General features: G+C 45.2%; 1 long non-coding RNA gene across 1 annotated transcript; it reads left to right on the top strand.

Annotated features, from left to right (window-relative positions):
- Positions 1 to 8,513: 8,513 nt before the first annotated feature.
- On the top strand, positions 8,514 to 11,850 carry LOC109476424. Its single transcript, XR_002140613.1, has 2 exons — positions 8,514 to 8,625; positions 9,809 to 11,850. It is a non-coding gene; the product is annotated as an uncharacterized LOC109476424 (long non-coding RNA).
- Positions 11,851 to 13,028: the final 1,178 nt, after the last annotated feature.

The raw sequence follows: 13,028 nt of genomic DNA, 5'->3' as shown, positions 1-13,028 counted from the left end.
TTCACGCCGAGTTTCCGGACATATCGTCAGTAGTTCTTCCAAGGGAACGTCAGTAACTAGTGTGTCTATGTGGACTGGCTGTCCATTGTAATGTTCATGGATGGAAGTGTAGTTTCAATTCCTGTTAGCTGCAAAGCCAAACTCTCAGTTGGTTCGGTGACATGTTTGCAGTCCTTACAGGATGGTCATTATGATCTAAAGCCCCTTAGTTTTGTGCTTCTTTATCTTTGCAAGTGTTTCTAGCTTCTCCGTGAGCTATACCAACGTGACCGCTGTAGAACATCACCTTTCCATTTGGGAAGGAAGCATGAAAGGATCTTTCACTGGAGCTGTGCCCATCTTGCCAGTGGACATGGGCTTCAAATCCTGCACTTTTCAGTTTCTTCTAGATTACCTCATTTTGCTCTGGCATTTATGGGTGGTACACCCCCAGCACAGAGTGAGGGGGAATTGGCGTCGCGTCGTCTGTACATGTCTTCTGGTCTACTTGCATTGATAAATGTGTAGGCTACGTTAGCTGTGTTTACGAATATAACTTACTTATTTTCTTATGACATATTGGCCAAGATAATGGTAACTTTCGTTACAAATATTTACCAAGTACATGCAGAATGGCAATAGTAGACTTCCAACATACCCAAGTATGATCCCATCTTTGCTGTTGCCTTCGCTTCGATTTCCTTTGGGCTGTCTGCACTACAGGCCTTTGCTGTATCTTCTCTGCACACACTATGCAGTACCATCTGTGCAGGGAAATCCGCTTCGATGATGAAACGTGACTCTACTGACTCTATCCGGGTCCTTTGTGGGAGTATACAGACCTCCGGCTGCGTAGTCTAGGAGGGCTACAGTGGCTGTGTCCTCTCTGCGGCCACAGTACCCACATACAGCCCCTCCTGTACGCAACGGCCACTAACTGGCCCTTGCAGCGTGTTCGTGTTACCCACGGTAAAGGATGCAGTCGTTGGGACAGGCATCAAACGTTTCCGAAGGGGGACTCGGTTCTTTCACTTTGGACAAGGCGTCTTTGTAGGATCGTGGGATTGTTTTTGTCGATCCCGTGGTCATCCAATACTCTCTTGAAAAGAGAGAAAATTTTTTTCTTGATGTTCGTGTGACTCTGCACCCTCTCATTAAGCCTCTTGACGAACTCCGTGTCGTCTGGTGCCTGGTCGGATTGATGGTGTGGTAAGGTGCTCTGTGGCAGTACAGACAAAATTATAAAGTCAGTAATTTTGACCTACATGTTACACATGTCACACAGTCACCAATCTGGCCTTCCAAACGCCCGCCAACCATCAGGTTAGGAGTGGGTCGGTTTTCAGAGTGGCCTCCCCATCCTTGTCAACGATCTTACAGGAGTGGGGAGCGTTGTGACGCTCCATGTCACTCATCTCTCTGTCCAGGCACTCTGTTAACATATGTTGGTGATTGATTTCTGTGGCCTTGGACTTTTGGGGTGTAGCTTTCCCCATCTCTTGGAGGAAGGTTCAGCATGGTTATGGCGTCCTTTCTCCTCAGGTGTTCACCTATCTGCATATGTATAAAAGGCAAACAGTCAACTTAGGAGTACTGAGATATCTAGGTTTTCTAGTAGACTAATAGTTACGATATTTACCGGTAGTAATTACAGTTTGAAGCTTTGCTTCGTCACCAGATATACATGTACAAACTGTTTATGCTCCATATGTACATTAGCTTGAATGTGTTCATGTCCTAGATAGTGACTATCGTAATCCTCATTGACATGTACCTCATCAGATACTCACAGACCAAACAAGAGTTTATGATAACAGTGTATTTGCAAGATTATATGGAGTACTTTACACAGCTGGACACACCTAGAAGTTTGATAGACGTTTCAGATGTAGCAATTACAAAAAAATAGTGATACATCTCATTGCCAAACAATTGTGTCCAGTATTGTAATTATATGATAAATGCCTCAAAACAACAGTTTATGTACCAACAATCAAAAAACGCAGTTTGACACAAGTATTGGTAAACACAGCTCCTCTTTATTGTACATTATAGCGACCTGGAGGGCTCCAGCATTGTCCCTTTTGTCTGCTCGTACTACATCTACGGTGACTAAGGTCTACTCCTTTACAGGTTTAACACGGGGGAAAACAGCTTTTGTTCCTCGCTGTATAGTACCAGCTACCATAAGTGATCAGAGACCGTATGTTTCTGTAATCTATACGTGTCCATTGGGGAGGTAAAAGGCAGTGGAAGGAGAGGGATGATCTCTCCACCTTCCAATACCATGCTTATGGCATACCTTTCTCACGATTTTAAGTTTAACAGGAAGGCAGCAGTAGGCCAACACCAATCGGTATGTACATTCCCCTGCTTTGTTATCCATTTGGATGTACAGCACAGGTGGTAAATGTGCATCCCTATCCTTGATAGAACACAGGAAAGTTCAATAGTCACTGCTACCTCGGTATATAAGGGGCCATCACATGACGTTTTCTTTTATGAGGGTAGATCTAGATGACTACTTGTGCGAATTTCATATCATCATATCGGTCTCAAATACCTTCAAGTCGAATTTGTACCCGAGCTCGCCGCTCATCAGCTTCTGCAGAACGTCGATCTTGTCCTCGTCAGTTTCCCGTTTGTTCACGAAACGCAGGTGGTGACCTTTTATCTCGTGACGCTTCCTAGCTGTCCTTCCTCCCATCTTGAGGTAAACTGGGTCAACGCTGTCCACACCCTGCAGGAAGACATGGCAAGGCGTACCTCCACACCGTACTGGTTGGACAGGATCTTTCTCTTCGATGTGTTCTCCGTATGAGAAAAAACACATCCCAGATTCGTTGTTGGGTACATACCATACTTCCCCCCCAATACATAGGTAAATACCGCGCATCGAAGGTATTGCACCAAGCGTAGGAAAACGCAACACTTACGTCAACAATCCCCAGTATTGTACACAGGCCATCTTTCCACTTCCTAGTATTGTACACAGGCCATCTTTCCACTTCCCCTCATGGTTGTAAGGCTGTCTTAGTCTGTAATGCCGGCTTCTGCATAGGCAGCCACACGGAAACAACTTGATATCTACCTTGCAAACAGTGGCGCTACATACCTGTTATTTGTAAACAGTGATAACACCACCTGCCATGCCACCTGCAGCACCCCCTCCGGCATTGTTGTTGTTGTTGTTCTGGTTGTTGCCTCCAATACCATCTGCCATGCCACCATTTCCTCCACCACCGGAATGAGTGAAAAGCATGTTTGGAAGCCCTCGACAAGAACATCATTAATCAAAGGGTCAGAAACCGTGCATAGAATGATTGTTTTGGACTAGTCAGTTCTAAGCCAATGGACTAGATGGCACGTGGTGGCATTTTCACACAACCGTTCATTCTCATGGTCAAAGTCATCATTTATAGTTTTGAGCAAGTCATCCAAATCTAGGTTGTCTTTAAACACCTTAAATCACCATCACACCTTTAGCACATTCTGAGAAATGGGGCATTTTTCTGTGGGGCATATACACTGAAAGCCCTGTGTACAGCCCACCGAACGTCTCGAGGAACAGTACAGCGGCTTCGACGTTTGTGATCATACGGATAGCTCCTGTTGCTGAGTCTGCTACAAGGATTCGCCCCCCCCCCTTCTTTGTAGCTAGATGTCGCCGAGTCTTGACGGTTTTTTTAGTTTAACAAAGTGTAGAAAGGGGTGTCTGTGCGGCTGATCCCCAGCATGGCATCCGAAGTCTGGAAGGAATTTTAAAACTTCAAAAGGATTTTGGCAACACAAAGAATACATGTGAAGCAAAAAGAGAACACAGTACCCTTCTTACTTGAGTGTGCCGTCGCCATCTTTGGTCATGAATTGTTGGAATATAAAGTACCCTTCTTATTCTGATGGGTAGTTTTTGTTTTTTTTATTAAACCACTTAATTGGTCAACCTTTGCTGTTTTTTTAATATCTTAATACTACAAGTATTTGCACAAAATATTTGTCTGTTTTGTGTGTTCTCACCATTTATAAAGATATGTAGTAACTTACAGTGTATGTAAGGTGCACAATCTTCGATGTGGGTAGTGTCACGGAAGTTTTCTGCCCACTTCCTTGCTGCAGCCCTGTACTCCCCATGTCGCTCTGGATTCCGTGGAGTATTCATAAGTCGAGAAAACTCCTATGCAGAGGGATTTGCAAATAATGAAACATTGTTCTTGACTTTTTTTTCTGAAATCTATGTAATCTGTTCGCGTCATGACGTACAGATGTATCTTACTGAAGGGTATGCCCCGAAACTCCAGGTACTCCCTCACAACAAACGGCTGCATTGTCCCTGGCACGTACCTCAACCAGGCACCATACCCTCCACACAAAAGGAGATGGCCAATCTTCCGCATGGCCAGTAGCATTCATAAACTGACCCATCATCTTCAGCTCGTGCTCCTGTTGCATTTTCAACATCTTGAGCTCGTGCTCTGCTCTGCTCTTTTCTGCTGCTGACTCCTATTTCCGTTTTGCAGCGATGCCATCGTTTTGGCAAGTCATGGCTGCCTTCAGCCTGGTCTTTCTGTTCTTGTCTGTTGTCCTGACTAGTACATGAGTAAGAAAGAATGAATAGTAAGTGGTGCCCACTCCGCGTGTAGTATCGTATCCATAGGGTCATACAAAACTACAGAAGAAAAGAACATACACGGTCATACATGTATATGGTGACTGTAAATCCATCCTACTATACAATTGCAAATAACACTGAACAGAAATGAGAATGAAGTAAAAGAAAATTAATAATTGTGGTTCAGATACTGGATGTGCGCATTTTGGAATATTATTGGCCGGTACCCTCTGTCAGTCCCCCCCCCCCCCTCCCTGTCCATTCCCCTCCCCTCGTCCATTGTTTCTCGTGTTTGGTGCAGAGTTTTGGCGATTGCGTCTACGTTGACGACGTCTGTTTCCTCTGGGAACGTTGTGCCGTTGACCCCTGGCGGCGTTCAGAGGTCCAGTCCCTCCGGCGGCGTTCAGAGGTCCGGCGGCGTTTAGAGGCCCAGTCCCTCCGGCGGCTTTCAGAGGCCCGGTCCCTCGGGCGGCGTTTACAGGACCTCTTCATCATTGACACTACTTTAGTTTACACACAATCGGCGTTGCATTTTGTCCGTATCGCGCCGTCGTCACTATAGTATAGACTGTATGTCCAAATCCATTATAACTATAAATCATTGTCCTGTTTCGTTCCGTCAATCCGATAAGGTCATGGGAATCTGTTGTTGTTAGTTCCAACGATGGCCCATATAGGGCATGTTGGGGGATTGGGATAGCAATACCTTACGAGGGTCGTCACACACTCGAGCATGACTTCCCTCGTGACTATCTGCACGCCATCCGCCTCCATCCTCTCCCGTTCGCGCGCCAAATATCGAGCGTCTTTCCACCCACCTTTCTGCTTTATCCTCGTCCAGATCCTCCTGTTTTTTGTTTGCCTGGTGCTAGAGTTCTTGTAGTGTGGAAGATGACTGGACAGCAGGGCACGTCCCTGGCCAATCCTCTCCGCGTAGTACGCCGTCACACAGGGCCGTAAAAAGGAATGACTGCTGACGTTAGTGCAAACAACATAAGTTTCAAGGTCAGAAAACGATTTAAGGAAGTGGAACGATACTCACTCCCACGTTTGGCACGCTGGCTGAACTCCATTCCATGTTCTCTATTCTCAAGTGAATCTTTGGTCAATTTGTGAGTGTTTTCACAAACAAAAAGGTCACTGTTGCTTGAACCTGTCACCCATGCACCAAAACAAATTACCCCAAAAGTGTCCGTTGTTTTACGGCGCTCCATATTTTCTGTGTTGTCGAACACATAGTAGCAGTCCAGTCTGAGTCCTGTGGGGGGTGTCACTGTCGCTGTGGGTAGAGGTTTGTTTGGTTATTTCGGCACCTTTGGGGCGCCGGTTGATCACCTTGTGTCGGGTCGTAATCCGGGTCAAGCTGCTGTGGAATGTTCATGTTTTCAAAATGCACCACCTTCACCTCTCGCCGGCCGCGGGTGTTTTGCACTTTGTAGGCGTGGTCGCGTACCCGTCCCAGGACCCGATACGGGCCATTGTACTTCCTGGCCAGTTTCCGGGCGAAACCTTGGCCCACTGCCTTGTTTAAGATCAAAACAAAGGCATCTGCGGCGTACGGCTCACCATATACCTTCTTGTCAAATAACTCTTTTTGGCGGCATTGTTTTTTGAGAAGATTGTTGCTGCACCTGGTAGAAAAGGGCGGGGAGGGAATCATTTAGCCTTGTGACAAACTTGGGGATGGTGGTTTCTGACATGGGGACACCTGTTAGCAGATGTAATGGTAGCCGGGCTTCGCGCCCGTGCATTAGGAAGAACGGGGAGAACCCAGTTGTAGCGTGACAACTTGTGTTGTAGGCAAAACGTACGGCGGGAAGGTGGATGTCCCAGTCCCGCTGATGGGCAGCAACATACGCCCGGAGAATATTGCCCATCGTACGGTTAAACCTTTCTACTAAACAATGAGACTGGGGGTGGTAGGGTGTCGTGCGGGTTTTAAACTCAGATGGTCCCGACACTCCAGGTATGACCTTAAATGTGAGCTTGGTGGGATAGCTTGGATCAAAGCATCAATAACTTATCTTAAAGTATAACCTTGGCGCAACCCAATCTGGTATGTGATGGAACTGAAACTCAGCTCACAATGTCACCCGCAGTGCTAAACACTCTTTCGCTGGGAACGCTTGTACCTAGTACAATAAGGTACTTCCGGGCACATCTGCTGAGGAGAGGGAGGTCATCACCTTTTCCCTGCCAGAACGCAATCACGTCATGATGTGAGACACTACAGATTTCCACTTGTCAACAGCGAGCTGTCTGTTGTCATCTGGACTTCACACCACTGCCCACCCAAGGCTTCAGGACCTGGCACCCTTTCCTATGGCTCAGGTGTTGGAGCTTTTTCTTCACACCTACAAAACATAAAGAACATGCAGGGATGGTGTTGCAGAAAGATGTTTAAATTTTGTAAAGAGTGTTCAGAAATGGTTTAACAAAAAACTGGACTTTTTTTAATATAGAAAATCCGTTGAACATTCTATAGGGTGATCATCATGAAGCAGTACCAATTATATGCAATCTTATAATATTACTGGGAAAGGTGTATATTTTCAAGAATCGTCATTCCGCAACTATGTCATTGTATAGAATCCTTTGTAAATAATTTTAAAGCCACAGAAGAAAGCATCGCACGAAAACAAAACAATATGATCAGTCATTACAGAAAATGGGGAGATTTAGCAAATATATCGACTGGGTAGAATGTTTTTATGTAATTCAGTGTGTGTGTACTCTTACGCTATATCGTTTGTCTTTTTGTACGCTCTTTTGTTCTGTTGAATAAAGATTTGTTAAAAAATTTAAAAAAAAACAAAAACATGCAGGGATCTTATGAATAAATTGTTATGGTGCCACAGCCCTGCACACAATTAAAAATTTTGTCAAACTATACAGTACTGTGTATTCCAGACAGGATTGACTTATGACTAGAATACTACATTTTCATGAAATTAAAAAAAAATGTACTTGAAAAAATATGCACTTGCTTCTGGCAACGTGCCGGATGTCAAACAGGTGCTTGATAGTAGGGTGATCCTCTCTGATCATCTTGTTGATGCCTATGTGTCGGTCGGTGACGAGAGTCCCCACCTCCACATCCACACTCTCCATCCACGCCAAGGACTTCTCCAATCCTTTTTACTCCATATGGTAGGATCCACCCACCTCGTTGCTCTGCAAAAAATATTGCAGACAGCTGTAATATAAACCAACATAGGCACTTTTCCCATACAAATACAATTATACCGGGTAATCTATGCACATAAGCTATGCCACAAGCAAAATGTACCTGGACTAGCTGCACGTCGATGACCTTTCGTTGGTTTAATTTCATTAGGGTGTACGAGCCGTACTTCGCACAGTGGCCGGGGCTGTCGGCACTTGCCATCTGTTAGTGTTAAAGTTGTACATCGTTGCACGTCCCTGCTGCAAGTGCCGGCTGCCTTCGGCTTCCACTGCTTTTTTGCGCCCATGCGTAATGATGTGGTCAACCAAGCCGTCTGTCATGAAGTTGGTACTTCCAGCCTTTGCGAATGCACCCGCTTTCTTGTACTTCATGTAGAGTTTGTAGCCTGGATGTCAGACCCAATACACTGGACACAAAGTATCTCAGTGATTACATTATTTCATCCACCGCCAACCCCATAGAATTTGTAGACACTCAAAAAGGAACAGGCCAAGTGTAAGCTAATATATGTCCGAGGTGACTTAGATGCATTGAGTTCTTTGTTAGAACCTAATTGAGCCTCGCTGGGGCACGCCGCCGCATATCGTCCTCAGACAATATGTACACAAGTGCCGACAGAAAGTAGTGCGGACAATAACAAAACATCTAGTTCAAAGTGTTCGCTTTTCAGCTATTGGCATTATTTCCAGATTGTGCTACATCCGTGCAGTTAAAAACTATAATTGTTTGTTTCATATATATGTCGTAACGTTGGTAGAAAGCTTACCAGTCCCGTGGCGGATGGATATAGGCAGAATTCTCGTCCCACGGTCACCCAGGTTCAGTTGGAGAGGAAGGGCGGTGGTGTGAGGTAGGTGCTGCATTTTCAGGTCGTTTTGTGTTCTGAATTGGCCCTTTGGTGATCATCTACTCTCCAAGCAGAGGTTTGGGTTTTGGGGGTATTTTTAGCGTGTTTTTAGGCTTTTTTATCGGGGTTTCTCTTTTGCACTGAATTTTTTTTTCCACCAAACCCAACCTCTGCAGGCAGTCGAAAGCTTCAATGGGCTATAAACCTAATCTCTTCAACACATTTCAGTCGTTCTGCAAGGAGGTGTGAACCAGACGCATGAATAGGCACAGTCAGCAGGAGGCATGTGGCCCAATGAATGCCTTTCTGACTACCTAGATGTGTGATAATCCACCACAATAAAATGGATATCCCTAATGACAGTTTGATGGTTCCCGGGGAGGGGCACTATCGCCTGTTTTGAATAGCTTTTAATAGGTTTGCCCCTCCCCGGGGTGAGTGCCGGCAGAGGTTGGGTTTGGTGGAAAAAAAAATTCAGTGCAAAAGAGAAACCCCGATAAAAAAGCCTAAAAACACGCTAAAAATACCCCCAAAACCCAAACCTCTGCTTGGAGAGTAGTGATCATCAACTTATGTAGAATGAATCCTAAGGATGTTACGGTTACTCGTAAATAGACGTGGACAAGTTTTTGTGAAGGAAACTCGATTGATTCTGCCGTTTAGTTGAGCTGCAATTGTTTGTGTCTGTACGGTAGAGTTTGTGGAATGTGTCTCGTGTCCAGTATTAAATCTGTTTGCTCCAACCTTTGGTCACGAAAAAAAATCTCTGGTTTATGGATATAGAAAACGTCCACATTCTGTTGTGTAACTGTTAGGCAGGCCGCGCCTGGCGGCCTGCTGACATGTGATGGATTTTATTTTGTTTACGTGTCGGCGGACGAGAACTGCGTAGTTCGCAATAGTCTCGGACAATTTGCCCTGATTACTAGTACACAGCAAGCATATATTTTCATTCGTGTTTTTTTTCTTATGTATGAAGAGGGTATACGTACATTTGAAAAAATGTTGGGAACCGAAAAAAAATGGTTGATTTATACCGGGATAGCTACTGCCTCCGGTAGACTTTTCATGTCTAAGTAGTAGAATTTTCATGTCTAAGTAAAAACCTACTTGACCAATTTCTACCGTGTTGTGTATTTTGTCTAAGGGTTTGGTACTAATCCTTACATTCGTGTTTCCTCTGCAGCTACTCCTGAGATGAACATCAAACACTGTGGATCGGCTGTGATGAGGACCATCCCGTATAGAACAGCTAAAGTCGTACACACAAAACAGAAGATCAGTAAAAACAGCATCTTCTTGCAGCGAAGCGAGCCTTTTAATATCTAACCCGCGCTCATATCTTAAAACTACACTGGTCGTTTATAAACATTACTGACAGAGCAAATAGTTATTGATTGGTTTGTGGCAGATCATTCAGTGAATTCAATGATTGTTAGTTTAGGTCTATTTCCTTGAGCTGTCCTGCCTCTTGGAAACCCAGACTTCGGGGACTGTGCCACTGGCTCAGTGGGGGCAGGTTCAGCTTGGATGGTTGGATTTTGCAGCCATTTTCTATTGTTTTTTTGCTGTTGTTGCCTCAATTTTGAAACAATGCAAGTGAGGGTCGTTTGAGGGTTAGTGCACTATTGAATATTGTTGGCTCAGACTCACTGAAACCCGTGTCCGAAGAGTTTCTTGAAGACGGTACTGCATGGCCCCTAGGCCGCTTCCCTAGCTCTCTCTGGCCGATGACAGCAAGTGTATCCTTATTAGGAGATCCATTTGCATGAGCAAAAAAGACATACACTACAACATTATTAGATCATGATTGATAAAAAAGATATATCAGCAGTTTGCATTGTAGTTCTCGATATGGTGTTCTCCTAAAGAGAGGGCTTTTATTTGCAACTGAGCTATGTGGGTCTTTTAAGTCATCCCCATCATGTGTGATAAATACACTATTCTGGGCCTTCAACCGCTCACTCGGACTGTCTATTGTCCCACCTCCATCGGAGGGTGGTAGAAGTACAGGGGGACCCAGTAACTTAGATTCTAGCGAGCCAGTCACGGGGATCAAAATATCCCTTCCTACCGCAGCTACCTTGGGCCTAACACTATCTAATTCCTTGGACATCTTTACGGCTACCCTCACCGTGCCTGCAGTAGCTGAGATCGGCAATTAGGCCTATTCTAACCACTTACTAACTAACTTGTCTATCAATACCCGCTAAATAAAATAAAACTAAAATTCACCCCCTTCGACGCGTCTCACAGCGTCTCGACAACAACAGTCCTTACACAAACGACGAATAACCCGAACTATAATAACAACAACCTTCCTGGGTACTTCTGCACCGTTCTCCCGGTCAGTAACTTGCAGTACATGTATAAAAACAACAATCATTCCTACACTTACAATTTATAAACAGACCCTGACTACCATGTCCTCTGCGAGTACCCCATCGTAGCCCCAAGGGGCACGGCGTGTGACTCCTCCGGTACCTGTACCATTGAGAACCCTATCGTTGGCATCGTCATAACACTTACTCCATACGCTTCAAGCCGGCCACGTACTACCTGGAGCTCATAGGGATATGTATACCACACGCACCCGTGTACATGAGGGCCGAGCTGCACCAGTTCACGCTGACAGTAAAATTGATAGTCGAAACTAGCGGAGTAGTTACAAATCCAATCTAACCATAACGAGTCAGATTCTTGGAACGTAAGGATCAAAATGGCGCCGGCCAATTGGTCCGACATGGGCCTTCTTTCTAACTGTTCCTACCGTCCTCCTACCAGTTCACCCTCGCCGGGATCGGAGCGACTATCGACCCGTATTCCACCACGGCCGAGCAGTGTATTGCTCTCCTGAATAGTTCTTGCCAAGTGTTTCTCAACTCTGCTGCTGAGAGGAACCAAAACACTTTGTATCCTAAATGAGTTCCTAGACGTACTGTCTCTATCTGCCTAACTATCTGATAACCTGCCCTGATTTCCCCAACCACTAAATGATCTACTTCCCCGTAGTGATTTATTGATGATAAAATGCTATCGACGATTCTAGGTTATGTTGAGCACTGGCATGGAGCATGTGTGCCCAGAATCGGTATGTAAGAGTCATTGGTCAGTCTATTTCATATTTCAGTTATTTACAATCACCTAGCATAATTATCGAGCATCTTATCAAGATTATCGTTTCAAGTAGCCAATGTAACAAGTTGACGTAAATTTGAAAAAAAAAAATAGCACTCTTCATTACATGGGAGGAGCAAGTTTGGAGAAGTCTTCCTCTTAACGACGACCCTGGCATTTCCCATTATTATTCTAAAACATGGATCCAGATGGCTCGTCATTGTTTCCGCTGCAAATACTGATATTACTGACGACATCAGAACCACACTTCCATCGACAATGAAAAGCGGAATACTGCTTAAGTTGTTGTAGCCGTATACTTTGGCTTTTGAGTGGCGGAATGTGTGTAGGAAATACCTGAGTGGGGGGGGGGGAGGCTGTAAGTGAAAACCCCAATAGGAACTTCCCCAAGAGGGACACGGACTTTTCCAGCATTCTCTGCTGTCTTCATGGCTTCAACAAGGAAGTCTGTATTATGTATGTCCCCGTTCCACTCGCCACCCCTATGCCCTTGTAAGGGTGTCCATGTGAACGCCGACGATGGTAGCTAAGTGACTTAAGCCTCGATGGGTGCCCGTACAAAGTTTATAGGAATAGCCACCACCTTCTTAATATCCCGGAAAGTCCTGGGGTTCGCAGCAGGGGCCCTTAGCACTTCTCCACGTACTAGTATCTGGCGGTGCAGCCACTCGTCCCTTATTCCGTCAAGGAACTGGTCTCTTAAGATGCTATCAGTATCAACCTGGGGCTGTCCTCTCCGCCTATCTGCACGTTTTAGTAACTCTTGATGAGCTAGAGCGTAGTTCTGTAGGGTTTCTCTCGGCAGTTGCGCCCTTGAGTAAAACTGACCCATAATGACAGAAACGGGCCGTGTCTCCAAAGGCTTCTACCAGTCTATCTTTCAATCTCTCAACATCTGCCTTTTCTGCATTTGACAATACAGCCACTTGCCTTCGAGCTTCTCCCAACTGACGATATAATAAACCGACCCGGTGTCCTTCGGGAACATTGAAAAGATCACTCATCTAGCCACTCCTCGACAGACAAACTAGATCCTGCCTAGCTAAACTTGGGCAATTTCCTGTCGGAAGGCATGTAACCCAGTCCGAAGTTCACGACTGGATTCCCCTGGTTTTATTGGTTATTCAGTTTATGATTATTGGGAGGAATTGGGCCGTTCTGGTTTTCGGGGTTAACTTCCTGATTATTTGGGGGGTTTACTCCGTCAGGGTGATTTGGGGGGTTTACTGCATCCTGATAATCCATGGTCTTCTACTGTCAAAAATATT

This window comes from Branchiostoma belcheri, unplaced genomic scaffold (genome assembly GCF_001625305.1).
Source record: "Branchiostoma belcheri isolate BF01 breed outbred unplaced genomic scaffold, Haploidv18h27 scaffold373, whole genome shotgun sequence".
Taxonomy (NCBI): Eukaryota; Metazoa; Chordata; class Leptocardii; order Amphioxiformes; family Branchiostomatidae; genus Branchiostoma; species Branchiostoma belcheri.
This window is presented reverse-complemented; position numbering and strand designations above follow the sequence as displayed.